General features: G+C 37.6%; 1 pseudogene; it reads left to right on the top strand.

Moving 5' to 3' along the window:
• The first annotated feature begins 24,847 nt into the window (after window positions 1-24,847).
• Window positions 24,848-26,085, top strand: LOC101403965 (vomeronasal type-1 receptor 1-like; annotated as a pseudogene).
• The last annotated feature ends 708 nt before the right edge of the window (window positions 26,086-26,793 follow it).

The following is a 26,793-nucleotide window of genomic DNA, read 5'->3' as shown; positions in this document are numbered from 1 at the left end:
GGACTTAATTAAACATAAACTAAAATCTGCTCTGGACCCGCCCTGAAAAGAATTAAAAGCAAACATCTAAAGGAAAAACTACAGCCAAGGACCTTTACTGAAAACTGTGTCAAAGTCTGACACTAGTTAAAGGGACACAAGCAAATGCACCACTCAGTGTACAGTTTATCTGGTCTGGTACCCAATAAATAATTACTGGGCACACAAAGGAGCAGGAATGTAAGACCTATAGCATATTAACATAAGGAAAAATCAATAGAAGCAAGCACAAAAAATGACAGAAATGATAAAATTAGCAGACAAGTATGTTAAATAGTTTTATAGATAGCCTACATTTGTTCTTGGAAGTATGGAAAAAACAAGAACTTGATTAAGAGAGAAATAGATGTAAAAACAGATATAAAACTAGACCTGTATGGAACTTAGGGGGAATATAATATCTAATACAAAAAATATACTGCAGGGTATGAAAAGCAGATGAGACAGTGCGGAAGACAAGATCAGTGAATTTAAAGATGTAGTTATAGAAGTTATGCAAATGAACCACAGAGAAAGGAGAAAGAATGAGCAGACAATAACAGCAACAGTGACTTGTAGGAAAATATCAAATAATCTAATTGATATGCATATATTTGGAATGCCAGAAGCAAGAGCCACACCAAGAAAGAATAGCTGAGACACTTCCTTATTTGTTTAAAAACGAGACAGCAACCATCAGAAGCTAGGAAGAGGCAAAGAAGGAATCTTCCCTAGAGCCTTCAGAAGATACGTGGCCTTACTGACATCTTGATTTCAGACTTCTAGCTTCCAGAACTGTGAGAGAATAAATTGCTGTTGTTTAAGCTGCTCAGTTTGTGGTAATTTGTTACAGCAGCCATAGGAAACCAATACATTAACCAACTTGGTCTAATTGACATTTAGGGAATCTTTCTCCAACAACAGCAGAATATACTTTAAGGTCCACAAAGAATGTTCACCAAAATAGACCATATTCTAGGCCATAAAATAAATGTTGATAAATGTAGAATGATTAAAATCATGAAAATGTATACTCTGACCACAAGGTAATTAAACTAGAATTCATAAAAGAACACTGTCTGGAAAAAAAATCCCCACATATTTGGAAATTAAAACATTGATAAACTGTTTGGATCAAAAAAGAAATCACAAGAAAAATTAGATAATATTTTGAACTGAATGATATTAAAGCCAATACATCAAGATTTGTTATAGCTGAGATTAGAAGAAAATGTATAGATTTAAATACTTATTTTGGAAATAAAAAGGGGAAAAGTAAATAATTTTAATATCCAAGTTAAGACACTGTAAAAAATAACTAAAACCAAAATAGGCAAAAGGAAAGAAATAATAAAGAGCAGAAATTAATAAAATAGAAAATAGAGAAAATCAATGAACTCCAAAGCTGTCCTTTGACTAGATCAATATAATTGAGAGATCTCTAAGTAGATGATCAGAAAAAAAGGCATATTACCAATAGGAGCAATGAAAGATGGTCCAGCACTAGATATATTAAAGACATTACATGAATTTTACATCATATTTTAAACCACTCTTTCCAACAACTCTATGAAAACTAGAAATTGACAAAAAAAGATTCCTTGAAATACTCCAGCTACTCAGGTTCACTGAAGAAGAAATGAGTAATCTGAAATGTCCTCTATTATAGACATTGAATTGATAGCTTTAAATTTTCCCACTATAATTTCATGCCAAAATGGCTTCACTAGGGAATTATTCTCAACATGTAAGGAAGAAATAATTCCAATTCCACTCAAATTATTTTAAAAAAAAGAGGATGGAGCTCTTCCCAACTAGTTTTATGAGATTAGCTTTAACTTGATACCAAAACCAGTCAATACTATTAATAGAAAACTGCAGACCAATATCCACATGAACATAGTGTAAAATACTCTAAACAAAATTTTAGGAAATAAAATACAATAATCATAGAGATTAAATCCTAACCCTAGTGAGATGACATATATATAAATATAAAATACATATAATACACATTAAATATAAAATATATTTATATAAATGTATATGCCAACATATATATAAATATATTTTCTAAATAAATGGAAATTATCTCACATAACATCAATACAGTGATCAAAATGAGAAAATTTAATATTGACCCAATAGTATTATGTAATTCAAAGATTATATTCAAATGTCAATTATTTTATTATCATCCTTTATAGCTTCTTTTTCAAGTCTAGAATGAAATCCAATATCATTAATTGTATCATCTCACTTTAGATAGATTAGATAGACAGACAGATTTTTTCCTAGGGAAAAAAAATACAGAGCAAGATATTCAGGCATTATTTAAAGATATCATGATTAAATATTTCCTAGAGTTCAATGAAGAATTAAATACTCAATTAGGAAAGCAAAGTGATTCTAATAAAAACCAACAAAACCAAGTACACTGAAATATACACCTTTATCAAACTGCACCCTAGTGAAAAGGAAGATCTGAGGAACAGCCAGGGAGATAAGACAGATTACCTATAAAGGAATGTCCTTAAACTGATAGTGAAATAGTAAAAGAAATAAAGGAGAATCACATGATGTTTTAAAGATATAGAAATAAAATTGCTGTCTACTCGGGGTTGCACATAATCCTAAACGATCCTGCGAGAACGAGGATCATCAGGAAAATATACAGAGGTCAACACCCAACGAGGATCATCAGGAAAATATACAGAGGTCAACACCCACCGTCTTCCTACCAGTGATGCTCTCTAAACCGATTTCTCTATACTTAAGAAAGAAAAGTTAGGATGCTGGACAATAATGGGACATAAGTAGGAATAATTTGGAATAAAAAGCCTTCTAAAAGCTTTGAAGAGTTTGAGAAAAGCTTAAGATAATTACTGATTTTAGACACAGACACAATAAAGATGAAAGTTAAACTATACAAGGTAATCTCCAAGAAAAATAGGACAAGAGTCTTACTTCTACACAAGTGGAGATTAACGCGATTTTAAACAACTCAAAGGGTAGAAAGAAAGGATAGAATGAGGAACATAAATTTATGATTAAGGAAAAATACACACAACCCTTAAAATAATCATTAAAAAAATTAAATAGATTGACTTTTTCTTTTAAAAGTCAGTATCTTATTAGACTTGTACTGACAATGGTGGTTTAGACGGGGTTTAATTGCTAAAGAAGATGACAAGGTTCAAAATGACTATGATAACAAACCTGCAGTTTATTGCAGGAAAGGAATACAATATAGCAAAAACTTTCAAGTAAGAATATCCATTCCCAGCAAACACTGTCTCGTAGTAAAGGCTAGAGAAGCCAGGCGTGGCTCTGGTTGTCTTCCCTCTGTAAGGTCGTCCACACGACAACTTTCTCTCTCAGATCAGGAACCAACAACGTGTAGACAGAACACCTCATCACCATGGACCCAAATGAAGTTGATCCTCTTCTGGTTATGTGTGCAGTCAGCCTCAACAGCAGAGCCCCTGGGGCACTCACTGGGACCAGGTGCAAATCATCAATGTGATAAATATCAATAAACAGTATCAATAAACTTGTACAAACTGTCCAACAATCATCTTGAATTTGTAGGTACAAAGCAAAACCGATCATCAGTATGTGGCTTGGACCATGAGTCACTGTTGTTCAGGTACTTCAGCAAAACAGCTCAGGCTTGTTCCAGGCCTGCTGGACTCAACTCGCAGAGAACAGTCTACCCCTGTGCCCCTTGGCCTTTCTGTGACAGGACAATCATCCTTAACTGGCCAGCAGTCACTTGCCCTACAACACCATATAATCAGATAGACAATTAAGTGCACAGACTACGCACTATATAGTAAGCAATGAGTGATTAGTATGGCTTTAAATAGACAGCTGAAGCATGAAATATTACCAGCAAAAGTGTTTTCCATATTTTGTTCTAATTTTACAATTACTTTGCCTCTTTGATCTACATCTATCTATACTTTATGGTATACACATGTTGAGCGATTAAGAACTGTAACTAATTTATTATTGATCAATTTAAATCTTCTACAGGTCAATTCTTGCACATAGAGATAACATCCTGTGAAACGAGAACCAAAAACCAGAGCCATGTTAGTGTTATTCCATTTAGTCATAGTCCAATCAAACAAATGCTGTCCTATGAGTTTTGAAAGATACTATTCAGCATGAGAACAAGGGAATCATAAAAGTAAAGGATGGAAAAATCTATGCCAGGAAAATATTTATGAGAATATAGCTGTACTATATCAAAAAAGAAAAATCCTTCTTTCAAAACCATGTTATAATTTGGGATAGAGATGATCACTCGCAGGTGATTAAAGATTCAATTTGCTGTGAAAACATGGTAATGCAATACCTGCACCAAAAAAGCTTCCCATAGGAAGGGCACAAGGGATAAAACTTCCTGGAGAAAATGACCAGTCGGATTGTGACCCTGTGGTTGTCAAATCTCTTGTTGATTTGAGCCATCAATGCTCGATTTTCTCTTTTACAAACTGCATTGTAGATACTGTCTTCTCCATAAGTAATAGCACCCCCCACTCACTCCTCAGCCAAATATGCTCCCTGCTTCTTCCATGTCTTTTACTTTTGTGCAATGGTGTCTTAAGAGTATTTTCTGCACTCCCTGTTTTCACATCCTGAACTCTGATTTCATTTGTGGGATCTCACCCTGTCTTGTGACTGATATACCACCTATGAACTAACAGTTCTCAAACTTATGTGTTCAGCCCAGTTTCTACTCCCAAATTTCAGACTGATAGCTAATTCCCTAGTTGACATTATCCTTAGATATCTAGTAGGCATCTGAGACTGAACAGGTTCATAACCAAACTCCTGAGATCTTCCCTAAAAACCTATGCCAACTTCAGCCTCCCCTAGCCCTTTTGATAGCAACTCATATTCTAGTCGCCCAGGCAAAAAAATCTCAGATTCATCCCTGAATCCTCTCTTTCTCTCAGGCCTCACATCTATCCCATAGGTTCCTGTTGGCTTCACCTTCAGAATTTATGAGGGTTTTGACTGCTTATCATCATCAACCCTGCTCCCTCCACGTCAGAACCACCGTCATCTCACGCCCAGAATCTTCTAAATGGTGTCTGTGCTTCCACTCAGACCCTTCCACAGTATATTCTCAACAGAGCAGCAGCGTACCACTTCTGGCCTCTGGGCTCTGACTGCCCGTAGAGCTTAGCCCTAACCCTGACAGGAGCCCAGGGCGCCTGCACGATTTAGCAGTTCTCGCCCTTCTGACTCTGTCTCGCAACCCTCTCCTTCTAAAAGGCGTGGTCTTAGATGCATCACCCTGCTTGCTCTTCCCTGGACCCACCAGGCAGGCTCTTGGGCCTCTGAGCCTCTGTACTGGCTGTTTCCTCTGCCTGAAAACAAGATATACACACAGCTCAACCCCTCCCCTTCCTCGGGTCTTTCCTCAAATATCCGCTAATTTCGGAGACCTCTCTCCTTACTATTCTAGCTACCATTCTCACATGTCCCTGCCACCTACAGCACACACACTCACTCTGCTCATTGTCCACAGTGGCATCACTTTTTAGCAGAGTAACAAAATTATCTGTGTTTCTGTTTGTCATCCTCAACTAGAAAATAAGTTCTGTGAGGGCGAGACTCTTTGCCTAGTTGGTTTCCTGACATATCCCGTTCACTTACAAAGTCCCTGGACAGAGTAGTTGCTTACCACGTGTGTGCTAGAGCAAAACATGAGTGGTGTTTACCCTCTGGCAACTTTTTCCTGCCTCTCTCTCTCTCTCTCACTTCAAGGCTGTTACTGTGTAGGTTTCTTGGGAGTCAACAGGAATAATTTTGAGGAATGGGGTAAAGACACTCAGGATGGGCAGGAATCAACACGCATTCTCTGCTTCCTTCTCTTGCTCCTTAGACCTCAGTGTCTTCTGCGGGCCTTCCTGTGACATCTTATCATTTTTAGACACCCAAAGTAAAACTTTCCTCTAGTTATTTCTGTTCACCTCACCCTGTTGGATACCTTTACTAATAAACATTAAGAGCTGTCAGTGTTGTGCACAATCACAGATGTTTTTCAGACATAATCAAATTCCTGTGCAGATACCGGCAGCTCTCAGTGCAATTACAGGTGGAATGGTAATCACTCCCCAGCAGGAAGATGAGCTTGCTGAGTCTCAAACCTTTATGTGAGTGTCCAGTGGCCCCTTTCCAACCTGCATGGATGCTGCCCCCGCGGTCACTGCCCTGGCATCAAACATCAATTTGGTAAGTAGGTTTTTTTTTTCAAATAACTGTTAGGCTCTTAGAAGGAATAGAATCCATCTCATCATCTTATATTTCCAGTGGGAAACAGTACATGGATGAAAGTTCTGCTTGCTGGGGTTGGAACATGATTGCAAATAAATAGGTGAGAGGGAGGTGTTCTGAGAGGTTCAGACAAACTCTGTTGCCCATGTCCAGCTCCTCTGGGGCTGCCTGGCATCGACCCTCCATCTTCTCTGGGGTCTGAAATCTCCTCTACCACATCACTGACAAACCCACTGACCCTGAAACTATTTCCTGTAAAACTCTTCTCTATGGAAACACGAAGGGCAGTAAGATAACATTTGTCAGCTCCCACCCCTGAGGAGACACCGGTGTCCACTAGCAATTGGGTAGTGCTGGCATTTGGGTCTTCATCTCTGGGAGCCAGTTGTGCTTAATTGGTCTGTAGCAGAGTCTCCAAAATGTCTGCCCTCAGTGGATGATGGTATGCTTTCATCTCCCCTGTACAGAAGTAAGTCTCACTGAAGGAAAAGTAACTAAAAGACTAGTTTTTAAGTGTGCTTTGATATTCCTATTCATTTAGTAATAACAGTAACGTATTGGCACTCAGAGGGCCTCGGCTGCTCCTCTTCGTTGACGGGGACTCTGGGAGTCACCCCACCTGTCCACCCACAGTTAATAAGATGGTTTGTTATTCCGACGCTCAAAGTTCTAATCAGCTGTGTGCTTTCCCCTCTTCCTGAGAGCAGGATGCTCTTCATGAGGTTATCCACAGAATACCTGTGAGCACGGGAGAGCTGAAGCCTTAGTGGGCAGATGGGATCAGTAACCACAGTAATTTTAGGATTCTCAGTTGAAGTCTGGATAATGTAAACTTTGTTCATTTTCACACCAAGTTGGTTAACCTCCCTATTTATTATCTAAACTTATCTTTAATTTGACTCTTTCCCTTCTCCCTTCACTTAGTTTGCTTCATTGATCTAATTCTATTTGTCGTTTTTATCCTAAATGTGATTCCCTATTTTTTCTTTTTAAGAACTGCTATTTAAATTAGAACATCCGCCGTTCAGAAAGTTCTGAAGGAGCCGCCTGTGTGTCACCTGAGAGCAGACATTCCTCTCTGAAGCCTCTGCTGCTCCTCCGCGTCCTCCTCTCTGTGCAGAGGGGGAGCACTCTCACCATCCGTGTGGATTCTTTCAGAAACATTTGGTTTATTTCAAAATACGCAGTACCTTCTCTCTTACTTGCCCTTCTGTCTGAATCATTCTCTCCATTCCCTCCATGCAACACCCTCAGGGAAGGCCTCAGAGCGTACTCATGATTGCTCGGCCGTGTTCTCCCACTCCCTCTGCGCCCACCCAGAGCATCTCACGTTTATGAAGAGTCAGTTGATTTCTTCCCCAAACTCTTAATTCTAGTTTTTACTTTTAAATTTTAATTATATGATTTATTTAATAAAATGTATACCAGTGAAATAAAATTTCAAATAAAAGTTTTTATTTAAAATATTGCTCATTTCAAATCTCTGGAAAACGTAAAAATTTAGGTCCTTACAGTAACATTCCAGATGAGTTAAAAGTGGCTGTTAAAACTGTAAATGATTAGGATATATATATCTATAACATTTTGTACTCCGAAGATTCCTGAAACATTTTGAAATTTTTACTCCACTTAAAGTACTCTAAAATAGTAACTGTATTTAATTCATTATTATTTTTTAATAGATACAAAGGATGATACAAAATATTTATGAAGGGATCCATATTAAAATTTGAACATATAAGAAATTATGGAAAATTATGTACCTTAATGGTGAAAAATAAAATCTCCTTTAATATTTAATTTCTATTTTCATAATCATATATGAGATGAACATTTAATGTTTTTGTGATTATTTTCCTCCTAGAATACTTGTTTATAACATTTGTCAGAATTTTTGTCTTTTATCAAACTGATTAATATGGGTACTGAGAATTGTCAGGATAGCATCCTCTGTTAATATAATTTATTTACTAAATATTTTAATTGAGTTTCATTTAAAAAATCTCTTTTGTTATCCTATTTTAATAATATATGTATTTTTTGAATGATCTTAGATCTGTCAAAATTATTTCATGGGAAGACTGGGCTCAGGAAGCCATCAGATAGAATTTATCTATGAAGAAAGACAGTCTCTCATCAGCATATTAGTTGTCCAGAAAGAGAGTCTGTGCAAAAAAGGCAAAATAAATGCTTGATATCATCCCACTTATTTATGAGTCTTCAGAACTTTTTTCCTTGAAATACCCCAAGGTTATCCAATGTTGGATTATTATTTTTATAATATCATTAGGGGCATATGGGTTTTTAACTTAATGATGTGTTTCAGTTCATTTGTAATCATCTTTGGCAATGAGAACCTCTTCAAATTAGCACCAGGGCGCTTTAAACATGATCACATTTCGTTATATTTGTTATCTTCCCTGCTGTCTTGTTTGAAAAAGTGTTTTAGCCCCATCTTGTAAATTTTCTGCCCCAGACTTGAGATCAAGCTTCTTGTTCAAAAAGCTCTGGTTCTTTTTATGAAGAAGTTGTATGTAGAGTTGACAATCTAGGTGATAGGGGTGCTCATTGCAACTAGACACTTTCTGTGGAAAGGGAAAGGAAAAAGTGGGTTTATAAAATAGGCTATTAGGGCTACTTACTGATCTTCAAAACAAATTTAGTGATATAGAGCTTTTATATGACTTCACGGTTTTATATTTATATTTTATTTTTGTTACTGAAAACCTTATTTCCTAATGATGCTATTATTATTATTTAATTGTATCTGTGTAAAAACAATAGCCATATTTTTACTAACCACATGATAAAAGACCACAGTTAAAGAATGATTTTTGTCAGAGTGTTGTCTTTAGTCCATATCCCACTTGAGAGATTTGGTTAAAACTCTTGTATTTTAAAGTAACTTAGGGGGGCGGAGTCAAGATGGCGGCGTAGGCAGACTCTGAATTCACCTCCTCCCGTGGACACAGCCAATTTACAACTACTCGTGGAAAAATTACCCCGGGACAGAACTGAAAACTGGATAAGAGGAACTCCTACAACAACGGACAATCCTAACTGGGGTAGAAGAGGCAGAGACTCCCTTCTGGAGAGGAAAAATGCCGCCTTCACAAGCCACCAGCTTCACGGCCGCCAGGAGCAGCTCACAGGTACGCAGCCTCCCTGGAGGTGGGGGGCCCTGAGCTGGGGAGCGCCCCCGCTGTGGGCATTTTGTGGACCCAGTACAATCGACACCAGCGGCATAATATCTGACTTTGCCTGCTACTAAAACATTGGGGAGCACCCCCAGAAAACCCGGTTCAAAAAGAAACTAAAACTGGCTCTTAAAGGGCCCACGCACAAACTCACCCGTTCCAGAAAGCATCCAAAAATCACCAGAAAGAAAGGTGCACAGTGCTTTGGTGACAAGAGACTCACCTAATAGGCCCTGAGTGCATCTCGGTGAGGGGTGAGACCTCTCCAGGGACTGGGACATTGGCGGCAGCCATTGTTGTGGCTTGGTGTGAGCGTGCTGACACAGACCCCATTGGAGTTCTCCCTGAGGCCAGCTAGCCCAGGGTCTGCTCCACCCACTAGAGCACCGATTTAATCCAGCTCAGCCAGGGCAGGCAGCCCACCCTAGAGACTGGCCCCACCCAACAACAAGCCCTCAGGCAACGTGTGGGCCTGCATAGATTGGTGACTGGATTCTCTGCAGCCTGGCAACTGAGCCGACTTGAGCGGGGCAGGGTGTGCACAAGGAGTGGGTGGAGAGTGTGGGGCGGTGGCGGAGTGTATGGGGCTCCCGCAGTGGAGAGACTGGGTCTGCTTGGGGAGGTCGGGGCACTCACATGGGGCAGGACTGTGTTGACTGTGTGTGTGGACGTGTGGGCAACAGGGCTTGTCAGCTGCAGAAGACCAGAAGACTAGTGCTTCTCAAAGACCCACATAGGAGGTTTGCCCCACCTTCCAAAGCCTGAAACAATTGGGTGTTCCTGTGCCTGAGGCCAGCCCCACCCAGCTGCAATCCTCAGAGAGCTGACAAGAGACATAATAGGCTAGAGGCTTGCAGCAATTGTAAGGCCCTGAGCCTAACAACCTGCCACAGTGGGGGCCTACTCACTTAAAAGAAATACTGCAACACAAATGTGGTATTAGAACTTGCAGCCAACTGTGCTGGGGTGCCCCACGCCTGATAAAGAGACTGAAGGGCCCACAACAACTACAAGCAGCTGAGCATTACAACAGCTGGCCAGGAGCATAACTCAGCCTCCCTGGGCGCCTATAGGGAGAGCTAACAGGCCACAATAGAAGGACACACGTAGCCCACATAGGGGCACCCCTGGAACATTGAGAACTGAGGGAAGCACACTGGAAGCTTCCTAAGGCATCACTTACATAAAGTCACCTATCCAAGAGCAGGAGACGTAGCTGACCTACCTAATACATAGACACAAGCACAGGGAAAGAGGCAAAATGAAGAGGCAAAAGAATACATTCCAAGTAAGGGAACAGAACAAAACCCCAGAAAAGGAACTAAGTGAAACAGAAATGAGCAACCTACCCGACAGAGAGTTCAAACTAAGAGTGTTAAGGATGTTCACTGATCTGGGGAGAAGAATAGATGAACTCAGTGAGAATGTCAACAAAGAAATGGAAGATATAAAAAAGAACCAATCAGAAATGAAGACTACAATACTGGAAATGAAAAATTCATTAGAGGCACTCAAAAGCAGAGTAGAGGATACAGAAGAACGGATCTGTGAGCTGGAAGAAAGACTAGAAGAAATTACCCAAGGTGAACAGGTAAAAGAGAAAAGAATTAAAAAGACTGAGGACAGTCTAAGGGACCTCTGGGACAACATCAAGCGCACTAACATCCGTGTTATAGGTGTCCCGGAAGGAGAAGAGCGAGACAAGGGGGCAGAGAATCTATTTCAAGAAATGATAGATGAAAACTTCCCTAACCTAAGGAAGGAAACAGACATCCAGGTACAGGAAGCACAGAGAGCCCCAAACAAGATAAACCCAAAGAGGCCCACACCAAGACACATCATAATCAAAATGTCCAGAATTAAAGATAAAGAGAGAATCCTAAAAGCCACAAGAGAATGTCAAGTTACATACAAAGGAAACCCCATAAGGCTATCAGCTGACTTCTCAGCAGAAACCTTACAAGCTAGAAGAGAATGGCACGATATATTTAAAGTGCTAAAAGGAAAAAACTTACAGCCAAGAATACTCTACCCAGCAAGGTTATCATTCAAAATGGAAGGAGAGATCAAAATTTTCCCAGATAAGCAAAAATTAAAGGAGATAGTCACCAAGAAACCAGTGCAACAAGAAATGTTAAAGGGACTGATTTAAGGGGAAAAGAAAAGACCACAAATAGGAAAAATTATCTATTTCCATGATTAGAACGTAATGGATACAAATGCACAACAAAGAGGTTAGATATGATATCAAAAACATGAGGGAGGAGGGGAGTTAAAGAGTACAGCTTTCAGACAGAGGTCAAACTAAAGTGACCATCAATTCTGTATAGAAGAAGAAAGGAACAGAGAAAGACTACTAAAACACTGAGAACAAAAAAAAAAAGTTAAAAAATGGCAGTAAGTACATACTTATCAATAGCTACTTTAAACGTCAATGGACTAAATGCTCCAATTAAAAGGCATAGGGTGGCTGACTGGATAAAAAAACAAGACCCATATATATGCTGCATACAAGAGACACACTTCAGACCTAAAGACACTCACAAACTGAAAGTGAAGGGATGGAAAAAGATACTCCACGCAAATGGCAATGAAAAGAAAGCTGGGGTAGCAGTACTCATATCAGACAAAATAGACTTTAAAACAACAACTGTAAAAAGAGACAAAGAAGGGCATTACATAATGATCAAGGGAACAATCCAACAAGAGGATGTAACACTTGTAAATATCTACGCACCCAATGTAGGTGCACCCAAATATATAAAGCAATTACTAACAGATATAAAAAGAGAAATAGACAGTAACACAATAATAGTAGGGGACTTTAACACTCCACTTATACCAACAGATAGATCATCCAAACAGAAGATCAATAAGGAAACATTGGCCTTAAACGACACACTAGAACAGATGGACCTAGTAGATATATACAGAGCATTCCATCCAAAAACCAAAGAATACACGTTCTTTTCAAATGCACATGGAACATTCTCCAGGATTGATCACATATTAGGCCACAAAACAAGTCTCCATAAATTTAAGAAGATTGAAATAATACCAAGCATCTTTTCTGACCACAACGGTATGAAACTAGAAATCAACTATAGGAAGAAAATCAGAAAAGCCACAAATACGTGGAGATTAAACAAAATGCTACTGAACAACGACTGGGTTAACGAAGAAATCAAAGAAGAAATCAAAAAATACCTGGAGACAAATGTAAATGAAAATACGACATGCCAGAATTTATGGGATACAGCAAAAGCGGTTCTAAGAGGGAAGTTTATAGCGATACAGGCCTATCTCAACCAACAAGAAAAATCTCAAATAAACAATCTAACAATGCACCTAAAGGAACTGGAAAAAAAAGAACAAACAAAGCCCAAAATCAGTAGAAGAAGGGAAATAATAAAAATCAGAGCAGAAATAAATGAAATAGAGACCAAAAAAACAATAGAAAAAATTAATAAACCCAAGAGCTGGTTCTTTGAAAAGATCAACAAAATTGACAAACCTTTAGCTAGACTCACCAAGAAAAAAAGAGAGAAGGCACAAATAAGTAAAATCAGAAATGAAAGAGGAGAGGTTACAACAGACACCTCAAAAATACAAAAGATTATAAGAGAATACTATGAAAAGCTATATGCCAACCAATTCGACAATCTGGAAGAAATGGATAAATTCTTAGACTCATACAACCTTCCAAAACTGGATCAAGAAGAAGTAGAGAATTTGAATAGACTAATCACCAGTAAGGAGATCAAAACAGTAATCAAAAACCTCCCCAAAAATAAAAGTCCAGGACCAGATGGCTTCCCTGGTGAATTCTACCAAACATTCAAAGAAGACTTAACACCTATCCTTCTCAAACTCTTCCAAAAAATTGAGGAGGGGGGGAAGCTCCCTAACTCATTCTACAAAGCTGACATTACCCTGATACCAAAACCAGACAAGGACAACACAAAAAAAGAAAATTACAGGCCAATATCACTGATGAACATGGATGCAAAAATCCTCAATAAAATACTAGCAAATCGCATACAACAATACGTTAAAAAGATTATACACCATGATCAAGTGGGATTTATTCCAGGGATGCAGGGATGGTTTAACATTCGCAAATCAATCAACGTAATACACCACATTAATAAAATGAAGAACAAAAATCACATGATCATCTCAATAGATGCAGAGAAAGCATTTGACAAGATACAGCATCCGTTTATGATAAAAACTCTGAATAAAATGGGTATAGAAGGAAAGTACCTCAACATAATAAAGACCATATATGAGAAACCCACAGCTAATATCATCCTCAATGGTGAAAAACTGAACAGTATCCCTCTAAGAACAGGAACCAGACAAGGATGCCCCCTGTAACCACTCCTATTTAACATAGTATTGGAAGACCTAGCCAGAGCAATCAGGCAAGAGAAAGAAATAAAAGGGATCCAAATTGGAAAGGAAGAAGTGAAACTGTCACTATTTGCAGATGACATGATTTTATATATAGAAAACCCTAAAGAATCCACCAGAAAACTTTTAGAAGTAATAAACGAATATGGTAAAGTTGCAGGATACAAAATCAACATACAAAAATCAGTTGCATTTCTGTACACTAACAACGAAGTAGCAGAAAGAGAAATTAAGAATACCATCCCATTTACAATGGCAACAAAAAGAATAAAATACCTAGGAATAAACTTAACCAAAGAGGTGAAAGATCTGTACACCGAAAACTATAAAACATATCTGAAAGAAATTGAAGAAGACACAAAGAAATGGAAAGATATTCCATGCTCTTGGATTGGAAGAATTAACATAGTTAAGATGTCCATACTTCCTAAAGCAATCTATAGATTCAATGCAATCCCTATCAAAGTTCCAACAACATTTTTCACGGAAATAGAACAAAGAATCCCAAAATTTATATGGAACAACAAAAGACCCCGAATAGCTAAAGGAATCCTGAGAAAAAAGAACAAAGCTGGAGGTATCACACTCCCTGATTTCAAAATATACTACAAAGCTATAGTAACCAAAACAGCATGGTACTGGCACAAAAACAGACACACAGATCAATGGAATAGAATCGAAAGCCCAGAAATAAACCCACACGTCTATGGACAGCTAATATTTGACAAAAAAGCCAAGAACATACAATGGGGAAAAGAAATTCTCTTCAACAAATGGTGTTGGGAAAACTGGATAGCCACATGCAAAAAAATGAAAGTAGACCCTTACCTTACACCATACACAAAAATTAACTCCAAATGGATTAAAGACTTGAATGTAAGACCTGAAACTATGAAACTTCTAGAAGAAAACATAGGCAGTACACTCTTCGACATCGGTCTTAGCAACATCTTTTCAAACACCACGTCTGACCGGGCAAGAGAAACAATAGAAAAAATAAACAAATGGGACTACATCAAACTAAAAAGCTTCTGCACAGCAAAGGAAACCATCAACAAAACGAAAAGACAACCTAACAATTGGGAGAAGATATTTGCAAACCATACATCTGATAAGGGCTTAATCTCCAAAATATATAAAGAACTCATGCATCTCAACAACAAAAAAACTACCAATCCAATTAAAAAATGGGCAAAAGACCTGAACAGACATTTCTCCAAAGAAGATATACAGATGGCCAACAGACACATGAAAAAAAGTTCAAAATCACTAACTATCAGGGAAATGCAAATCAAAACTACAATGAGATATCACCTCACGCCCATCAGAATGGCTATAATTAACAAGACAGGAAACAACATGTGTTGGAGAGGATGTGGAGAGAAGGGAACTCTCATACACTGCTGGTGGGAGTGCAAACTGGTCCAGCCACCAGTTTGAAACAGCCACCAGGAAAACAGTATGGAGATTCCTCAAAAAATCAAGGATAGAACTACCATATGACCCAGCTATTCCACTGTTGGGTATTTATCCAAAGAACTTGAAAACACCAATTTGCAAAGGTACATGCACCCCTGTGTTCATTGCAGCGTTATTCACAATAGCCAAGACTTGGAAGCAACCTAAGTGCCCATCAAGGGACGAATGGATAAAGAAGCTGTGGTATATATACACAATGGAATACTACTCAGCCATAAGAAACGATGAAATCCAGCCATTTGTGACCACATGGATGGACATTGAGGGTATAATGCAAAGTGAAATAAGTCAGAGGGAGAAGGTCAAATACTGTATGATTTCCTTCATTAAGTAGTAGATAATAACAACAATAAACAAACACATAGGGACAGAGATTGGATTGGTGGTTACCAGAGGGGAAGGGGGGAGGGAGGAGGGTGAAAGGGATAATTCGGTACATGTGTGTGGTGATGGGTTGTAATTAGTATTTTGGTGGTGAACATGATGTAATCTATGCAGAAATAGAAGTACAATGATGTACACCTGAGACTTTTACAATGTTATAAACCAATGTTACTGCAATAAACAAAAAATTAAAAAAAAAAGTAACTTAAAAACAATTTCTCTCTGCATGGTTACACCACCAACTCTCTATACAATCAACTTGATGTTGCTTTCATTTCCTTTTTAGTTCAATGGATACTTTAAATTGTTATTTAATATAGTGTTTGTAGTTGTTCTAGAGTCAAGACTTTAGTGTGAGATGATTCAGAAAAAGTCTCTAAAACATTTTCCCTCCACTCTGCTCACTTCCATCCTCAACGGATAACCATTAGATGGTTTTGGTTTGTCAACTGTTTATTTTAAAATATACCTTTCCTCTATGTTGGAAAATGTAAACATTTTGAAAGTAAGTTGAGAACATCGAGCCCTTTGACTAATGAATACTTTGGTGTGTATTTCCTAAATAAATGAACATTATCTCACATATCCTGAGTACAATGATCAAAATCAGGAAATTTAATATCAATACAAGAGTATTATGTAATTCACGAATTATATTCAAATGTTTTCAGTTGTTCTATTAACATCCTTTATAGCTATGGTTCCCAGTCCAGAACTGAACCCAGTATCACAAGTTGAATTTACTTCTCATGTTTTTCTTAGTTTTCATTAATTTAAAGCAGTTCTCACCTTTCCTTTATTTTTTCTTTGCTATTTTTAAAGAAAAAAGGCCAACTATCTAGTAAAATTTCCCTCAGTTGATGTGAATTTGATCACACCTAATAAATTAATTTCTTTTATAAAATAGACATATCTGAACTTATTTTATGAAGGCAGCCTATTTATGATGAGTATATAGGATAAAAAATTACATAACCATATTCCTAACTAATATAGATGCCAAAATCATTAACAAAGTATTAACAAAATAATCCAAAAATGTGTGAAAAGAATAAAAATATTACCATCAATTTTTTTATACCAGGAATGTGACATAGGTTTAATATAAGACAATCCATTAATATAAATTATGAAACTAACAAAAAAGAGAGAAAAATTTAGTTCTTTTTTTGTTGTTGTTTTTGGTGAGGAAGACTGGCCCTATGCTAACATCTTTTTGCTGAGGAAGATTGGCTCTGAGCTAACATCTGTGCCTATCTTCCTCTATTTTGTATGTGGGATGCTGCCACAGCAAGGCTTGATGAGTAGTGTGTTGGTCTGCGCCGGGGATTCAAACCTGTGAACCCTGGGCCACCGAAGCAGAATGCGTGAACTTAACCACTAGGCCACTGGGCCGGCCCCATAGTTTTCTTTTTAAAGATACAGAAAAATCCTTAGAAAAAATTCATATTCTTAAATTATTTTAAAAAAAACCTCTCAGAAAACTGTGCATGAATGCATCTACAAGCAACTTAGAGGTAACACCATAATAAATGGTGAAATAGTGAATGATTGACCCTAAAACTAGGAACAAGGCAAGGATATCACCTGTATGCACAGTCCATTCAACTTTGTACTTGAATTCTTAGCCCATGTAATAAAAGAAGGAAAATAAATTAATGGCATCAATTTGATAAGCAAAATTTAAACCACGTCAATTCACAGATGTTGTAATTATGTAGAGAACTCTAACGAATTTACAAAGTAACTACAAGAACTAATTGGCAAACTTAGCAAGATCACAAGATCCATGCTCAGCGCACAAAAAACAGTTATATTTCTATATGTAAACAGCAAATATATGGAAATTAAATTTACAGTCACATAAAAAATATAAAATAGGTAGGATGAGATTTAATAAAATGCATCTAAAATCTCTAACTTAAAAGCAACCAAAAATTTCCAAGGGAAATTAAGGAATAGTTAATAGATGGAAATATTATGTTCAAAAGTTAGAAGACTTTAAGATGTTGATTTTTCATAAAATGATATATAGTGCAACACAATCCCAATTATTATGCAGCAGGCATTTTTTTAAAATAATTTTATTTATTTATTTTTCCCCCAAAGCCCAGTAGATAGTTGTATGTCACAGCTGCACATCCTTCCAGTTGCTGTATGTGGGACGCGTCCCCAGCACGGCCAGACAAGCAGTGCGTTGGTGCGCGCCCGGGACCCGAACCCAGGCCACCAGCAGCAGAGCACGCGCACTTAACCACTAAGCCACGGGGCCGGCCCTCCAGCAGGCATTTTTAATAGTAGAATTTGACAGTCTCATCCTGACATTAATACGGAAAAACACAGGACTTAAAATAACAATCTTTAAAAAAATAAAAACATGGGTGGACTTACACTAACTGATCATGACACTGACAATAAAGGTATGGTAGGCAACATACAGTGCATTGGCTTTAAGGTAAACAATCAGATGAGTGTAACACAAAAAGACTCCAGAAATAACTGCTCTTATATAGAGTCAACAGATTTGCCAAAATGGTATCAAACCCATTTAAGGGGGAGAGAAATATCTTTCAACAAATTGTTCTCTAACAATTGGATAAGCACACAAAACAAAATGAATGACAGGCATTACCTTGTACTGTACAAGAAATTAATTCAAGATGGGCCATAAGTCTAATCCCTAAAAGTTAAATCTATTGAAATTCTAAAAGAAAACACATCAGAATATCTCCATGTAGTGGGGGTAGGCAAATATTTCTTAGAAAGGGCGCATAGGGCCGGCCCCATGGCTTAGCGGTTAAGTGCACGCACTCTGCTACTGGCGGCCCAGGTTCGGATCCCGGGCGCGCACTGATGCACTGCTTCTCCAGCCATGCTGAGGCTGCGTCCCACATACAGCAACTAAAAGGATGTGCAACTATGACATACAACTATCTACCGGGGCTTTGGGGGAAAAAAAGGAGGAGGATTGGCAATAGATGATAGCTCAGACCTGGTCTTCCTCAGCAAAAAGAGGAGGATTAGCATGTTAGCTCAGGGCTGATCTTCCTCACAAAAAAAAAAAAAGAAAGGGTGCATAAAGACATTATCATAGATGGAAAATTGATAAATATTCATAAAATTATAAACTTCTTAAATCATTGCTTTTATTTGACAAAGCATATAAACTTATATGTATAAAGTACGGACAATTGCAAGTGCTCAATACATTTCAATTCTCTCTTTTCTTACTTCCTGAAGTATGTTAACAAGCATTTTAATAATAAATACTGCTTTTAATCCAAAAGAAAAATTATAAACTTCTATATACCAAAAGACCCATTAATACTATACAGTAAAGATAAAGCATAGGAGAAAATATTCACAAATCAGACATCTGACAGAGTGGAGGACTTGAACCTAGATTATATGAGATTCCTACAACTCAATGATAAAAAGATAAACACTCAATTAAATAAATGTTCAACTTGAATGGACATTTTACAATGAAAGATACCTGAAAGGCCATAAAGCACTTTATAAAGTTTTAACATGATCAGTCATAAGGGAAATGCAAATTAAAAACCTCAATGACAGACCACTACAAATCCAGTAGAAAGCATAAAATGATGAACACTGATGACACCAAACGTTGGCAAGAATGTAACTATATCTTAGAGATGTTGATTGTAGGACTGTAAAACGGCCAAGACGCTTTGGGAAAAGGTTGTCACTTTTTTTTTTTTTGAGGAAGATTAGCTCTGAACTAACATCTGTTGCCAATCCTCCTCTTTTTTGCTGAGGAAGATTTGCCCTGGGCTAACATCCGTGCCCATCTTCCTCTACTTTATATGGGACAGGCGCCACAGCATGGCTTGATAAGTGGTGCATAGATCCGTGCCCCGGATCCAAACCCGTGAACCCCGGGCCACCAAAGCAAAGTGCACGAACTTAACACCACCAGGAAGGCCCCACGTTGTCACTTTTTAATAAAATTAAATATATGACCTAGCAATTCCACTTGAATGTATTTACCCAGGAGAAATGAAAATCTGTGCCCACATAAAACTTATACAAAACGAACATAACACACATAATTTTAATGGCCTCAAACTGGAAATAACTCAAATGTCCATTAATACAATGACAGATAAACAACTTTTGACATGTTATTAAAATATTGAATCCTAATTATTAATAAAAGGGATAAATTACTGATACATCATTTTGGGTGAATCTCCTAGGAGTTAGAAAAGCCAGACACAAAATTGTTCTAAATGATTCCTCTTATATGAATTTATACAACAAGTAAAACCTAAAGTGTGTTTTTAAAATATCAGAAAAATGGTTGCCTCTCTAAAGGGGAAATTTACTGAAGACAGGCAAGTGGGAATTTTCTGGCGTCATGGAATTGACCTATACCTTTTTTGGGACACGGATTACATGAATAAATGCATTTACCAGACTCTTCAAATTGTACAGTTCAAGTTTGTGCATTTTCCTTAATATAAACATTACTTAATATAAAAACTACTAAAAATATATGTTTCTTGAACTCAGGCTAATGATTTTGCTTGTGCCATTGGATGGATAGGGTTTGTGAACCTAATTTCATTGTATTCTGAGAGAATCTAGAAGCGATGGCTCACCAGTAGCATTAAACACATCTAATGCCTAGATATTAGTTTCTCAATACTATTCTCCACAAAAAAGAAGTAAAACTCCGTGGAGAAAAGGCTGATTATTCCTGAGCAGGGCAAGGAAGTTACAAGATGAGTCTGGAATTTCTTGTTGCACCAGAAAGATGTGGCCAAAGAACAATGATGACATGACCCAAGGACAAAGAAGCCAGTTTGAAGCAGCTCTTGTTGGCCCAGTCTGAGAACACTTGAGCATCAAAGTAAATAATGACAACCAAGTATTATAACCCAATGAAATATTTAATAATCCATGTGGACATGAATAAATGAATGAACGAATGATAGGGGGAATGGAAAGTCTACCCCACAGTAGAATATCAACTGATAAGCGTAGACTGAGAGAGTTAGAAAATCATCAGTGGCTTTTAAAACGAGAGGTGAAAGATTGATATGGATCAGGATATTTACATAATTTCAAAATATCTCCTACTAATTATTTACTATGTATAATGGAAAAAAATAGTATATTTAAAGTCAAGAGACCAGACAAAATTAAAGTACCAAAAATTAACATAATCAATATTGAAAAACATGAACATCATGTGGCTCCTGATACGATGCCGTGAGAACAACACATTATTCCTTCTGTTGTTTCCCTGCAAAATGCTCAAAAGCTTGTTCTAAAAATTTGAAAACATTAAAGAAATACAGGGAAATTTCAAAACTAGTGGGCCTGTAGTCTTAAAAGTATGACAAGTCCAAAAAACTCAATTGCAGGCTGAGGAACTATTTTATCAAAGGAGTCTAAAGAGATGTGAAAACTAAACGATATACATGAATTTGAATTTGGTTCTGCACAAAGGAAAAAACTTAAGAAGGGCAATACTGGAACAAATGATGGCAATGTATTATGTACTGTTGTTTAAATAATAGTATTGTGCCAATATTGAAATTCCTGATTTTGTTATAGTACTCTGCTTATATACAGGGAAATTTCTGGGCTTTCAGGAATTATGCACTGAAATATTCACTGGTAAGTAGGAAAAATATTTCCAAATTATACACCAATTGTTCAGAAATATATATGTGTGTGTGTGTGTGTATAAACATACACATACATGTCTGAGATGTATTTCTGTAGAGAAAGAGAGAGAACGAGAGAGAGAGACGAAAGAGGAAAAAGTAACAGAGCAAAAGATAAACAGTTGTTAAATTTGGATAAAGGGCTTACAAGTGTATCTTTTAAAACTCTTGCAGCTTTTCTATAAGTTTGAAATTATATCAAAATTTTTAAAATACAAAAATGATTTCATGTGTTTCACGCTTAGTAGGAAACAAGATCTATCATATAATCAACTCCAATGAATCAAATAACTTGGTGTAATTTAAAACCTTCTTGACATTTTAAAAACAAACTAGAAACAGAAAGGATCCTCCTTAAACTTCTAATAAGTATCAGATGAGCAACAAAAGCCCCACCACAGCCACCAAACGTAGGATCCATTTTTAAAATATTTCACCTAAGTTCAGGGATGAAAGAACTATCACGGTTATCTATTGTCCTTCAATTTTATGCCGTAAGGACTATTTAGTAGATAACAAGACAAAATAAACATAGATATGGATTGGAAAAGAAGGAATAAACCTCATCTTATTAAAGCATTTTCTAAAATAGGATCATCACTTTAAGTCCTACTGTGAACTTCCTATTCCATTTTGTAACCCATGCCTCCTCTCATGTTTTGCTACATCTATGTTCTATTCTTTTCTCTTTTCCATAGAACCGAGCAGCTTCTAATAATGTACCACATAATAACTTGGGTGCATCACCTATTGTCTGTTTCCCTCAAGCAGAATAAAAGTTCCATGGGGGCAAAATCATTTTGCTATAACGTTCTGTGTACTGATACATCCCCTGTACCCAGAAAAGTCCATGACCCACATAAGCTCTAAAACAAATATTTCTTGAAGCACTGAATTGATATATCACTGTAATCTTCCTATCTCTTTGAACCACTGCAGCTACTCCTAACTATTCAGATACTGTCCTGCCTTCAGTTTCAGTACCCTCAGAATCTCAGGAACAAAAAAAGAATCATATTTTGAAGACAAAACCACTAAGGTGATTTCAAATGCAGCAGAGCGATGTGCTTGATGTCTCTCACTTATTCCATCTCAGTGTCCTCTACTTAACTTCCACTGGGGTTATTGCTTATTTCAAATGTGTGGTCTCACTCATCTGTTTCTGCCGCGTCTGTTGGATATTTTTATTATTCACTTTAATAGCTTTCTGTAATTTGCACAATTTACAAATGTTTTTCAGAGATAATCTCCAGTCCCCATGCAGACACTATCACTGCACTTACAGGTAAAATGATAATCACTTCCCAACAGGGAGATGAGATCATGGAACCCAAACCTTCATCTCATGGTTGAGCTGCCCTTTCTACATCGGCACAGGAGCTGCCAGGCACCCACTACCCCAACAGCAAATGCCAATCAGGTAAGCAGAGAGTCTTTTCAGATGAGTATCAGATTTGGAGATGGACTTCATGAGGAAAATTCAGTCATACATATGGAAAAATAATCCTGTGTTTTTGGATTGGAACGTAAAACTATAAACATAGATACAGACACACGCGCATACACAGGTGTGCTCAGGCAAGCATTTTTTTTTTAGGAAACCCTTGGCATATTGTCTCCCTCATTCGCCCGTATTGAGACTGCCAGCCATTGCTCTTCTCTCCTTCCTGTTCCAGCCCTCTCTGAAATCGCCTCTCCTTTGTCCTGACTAAACACAGGGGACCTCAGAGTTTTCACTCTCAAGTCTTCATGCTACAGGCAAGTCAGAAGCAATAAGACAGAGAAAATGAGCTCCCCGCTGCTGAGCCGACATCTGGTATCTGAGTGACAGAGGCCGGTATGTGCATTTGTCTTTGCTTTGGTTGGGGAGAGAGTATGTTGGGCTAAATGGAGTCTGTAACAATATGCATTTAAAGTTCTGTTCTTATTAGAAGAATGTTAACATTTATTTAGGGAAAAGGAAGGCTCATTCTATCTCCCACATCCAGAAAAATAAAAAGCTTATTTAAAGAAACATGTGGCTAACTATTACGCTTGACTAGAAGATTTAGGGACATCTTAGATGTTTTCTGCCCCACACTGAGAAGCATCACTTAACTTCAAGATAGTTTGCTTTCTATTAGTGAGAAATGTCATTTGGATATCATAATCTTGGTACTTTAGATGGTCATTACTATGGACTTGTTTACGACGTCTAGATTCTGTCAATGAAAAGAAATAGGGAATACATATGTGTTTTTTTTTGTTTTTGGGGGGTGTTTTTTGTTGAGGAAGATTCACCCTGAGCTAACATCCATCACCAATCCTCCTCTTTTTGCTTAAGGAAGATTCGCCCTGAGCTAACACCTATGGCAAATCTTCCTCTATGTTGTATGTGGGCCGCCACGCTGTGGCCGCCAACCAGCAGTGTAAGTCCATGCCCGGGAACTGAACCTGGGCTGCCGAAGCCGAGCGTGCCAAACTTAACCACTAGGCTACTGGAGCTGGCCTGACATATGTGTTTTAAAATTATATGCTACATGCATTATTTCTTCCAAAATTAACCAAGTTTTGAGTTTTTATTTAAAATATATATATATATATATTCTTTTGGCTTATACTGAAAGTTTTGTTTACCAATTATATTAATGGACTTTTTTTTATATGTTTCTAATAATTAATGCCAGTATAATTTGCAAAATATGAGTATGGGCAACAGTTCAATATCTGTTGGGTATTTTTGCTTTCATATGTGCCTCTGTGTAACTTGAAATTTTTGTTACAAGTACGCATAGAACACCATGCTGGTAGACAATAAGGGTAATTTTTTCATTTAACTTTGAATTTTGTGGATTTTGATATCTGATTTTGATTAATATTTTTCAAGAATTATGTGATATGTTTACATTTGTATAAACCAAAATGTAACAGACTACTACATGAAGCCTAGTTTACATTTCTATCCTTCCATCCTGTTCAATCTCTGCCCCTATATTTATAGTCCTCTACTTTCTTAAAAAAAAATAAAAGGAAACATACTCTACACGTATTCTGTATCTTGCCTTTTTCGTGTAAGAACACATCATGGGGAAAATCTGTATCTGTGCAGAGATCTCCTTCACTCATCGCCACAGCTGTGGAGAACCCTGTGGTGCAGTCGTGCCATCTCCATTCTCGCTGTAGGTGGATACTGAGGCTTTTTACAGTCCTGATCTTCACTGCATTGCCTTTGCACACATGAGCAAAAGTTCTAAATGCCCACTTAAAGTGAGGCTATATGAGATGTAGGCTAAGTATTGGAAATTGAGGGACATGGTGATGGTGACATATTTATTGTTGTTTGTTTAATTGTTCATTCAATACCTGTCCTCTAGGTACTGATGTGATGTTTTCTGCCAGCTTGGAAATGAGGATTATCTTCCTCACTCAGACAGGAGTTGGCCTCGTGGGAAATATCTCAACTTTTTGTCTTTATAACTTCACTTTGCACTCTGGGCATAATCTGAGACCTACAGACCCAATTCTCATGCAACTGGGCTTGGCCAACTCCATGGTTCTTTTCTCTAAGGGTGTACCTCAGACAATGGCACTTTTGGATGGAGATATTTCCTGGATGATGCTGGCTGTAAACTGGTCTTCTATTTTCACAGAGTGGCCACAGGATGGCCAATGGATGGAGTTCAAGATTAGATCTCTAAAGTTCATTGGCTTCTGCTGTTTCCTTTGCTGGATCCTGCATCTCCTGACAAATTCATGTATTCCTATAATAGTGAATGGTCCATTGAACGTGAAGAACTTGAATGTGAAAAATGATTATGGGTACTGCTCTTGGCATATGAAAGAGGATTTTTGTAGGTTCATTATATACGGTCATCTATTTTTCCCCTGACATTATGAGTTTAGGCTTTATGGTCTGGGCCAGTAGCTCCGTAGTTCTTGTCCTGCATAGACACAAAGAGTGAATTCAATGCATTTGCAGCAACAGACTCTCCACCAGACCTTCCCATGAAGCCAGAGCCACACACATCATTGTGATTCTCCTGAGCTCTTTTGTTACATTCTATTCAATCTACATTATTTTGACTATTTGGATGACTCTAGTTGCAAATCAAGGCCAGTGGATGGTGAACATCTCTGTGCTCGTGGCCTCATGTTTTCCAACATTCAGCCCCTTTGAGCTCATCATCAATGACACGCGTGTCTCTCGGTTCTGCTTTGCCTGTAGGACAAGGAAGACAGTATTTCCTAATCTGCTATGAGTCTGTTCTCTTCATTGCATTCAGATATTGATTTCAACATTAGTTAATATTGAGGACCTCTTAAATGTCAGGAATGTGTGACACTATTGCAAATAAGGGCAGTAATGTCCCTGTTTACATCAATCTTACTATAGAGCTAAAAATGAACATCATGTACATAAAGAAACAAACATTCCTCAGTCTAACTGTTAGGTTCTTCAGTGGAGAAGTTTACGACATTTTAAAATAGTGTAGTGGAAAGAAATTCCTGAGCTTAAGATACCAGAGAAGTCTTTCACTTTCGGTCTTGTAGAGACTTCAGGAAAGTTTTGTGTTAGTTTGTTTTGTTTTATTTAAATATATTTTCAAAGCATTATTGAGTTCATCTTTTTGACTGAAGGAAATCACCTGGAAAGATCCATGTAAAGAAGACATGCAGCCTTATGGGAGTGGGACAAAGCTCATGTTTGGAGTATGAGAGATGGGAGAGCAGCAGGAAATGAAGGGGATGGTTGTTCTGGGGAATCACTTAGGACAGGCCAAGAAATCTGAACTTTTGTTCAAGAAAAATGACAGGAGAGTGAAGGGATTCAATCAGGTGGGTGAAAATACCGGTGTTCCTTATTGCAAAGTATGTATAAAATATTTAATTAAAGTAATTTTATTTGTTTTTACTAATAATACTGTAACACTTATCATTTAAATTTTAAAAAAAGTAAAAGAATGACTGAATACTCAGTTTTAAAAAAATCATGTGAAACAGAACAATAAAAATCAGAAGACCTGAGGGCCAGCCTGGTAGCATAGTGGTTAAGTTCGAGCCCTCCACTTCAATGGCCCAGGGTTCACAGGTTCGGATCCCAGGTACAGATCTACACACCGCTCATCAAGCCTTGCTGTGGCGGCATCCCACATACAAAAAGAGGAAGACGGGCACAGATGTTAGCTCAGGGCCAATCTTCCTCACCATAAAAATTCAGAAGGTCTGAATAATATAGGAGAATAATAAATTCATTGAAAATATCAATATCCTTATGAATTTTTGAGTGGTTGCTCTGTTTTACACTTCAATTTTCCTCTGCAGAT

The sequence above is a fragment of the Ceratotherium simum genome, chromosome 33 (assembly GCF_057802395.1).
Source record: "Ceratotherium simum simum isolate JZ-2026a chromosome 33, ASM5780239v1, whole genome shotgun sequence".
Classification (NCBI taxonomy): Eukaryota; Metazoa; Chordata; class Mammalia; order Perissodactyla; family Rhinocerotidae; genus Ceratotherium; species Ceratotherium simum.
The sequence above is the reverse complement of the archived record's forward strand: the minus strand, read 5'-3'. Positions and strand labels throughout refer to the sequence as shown.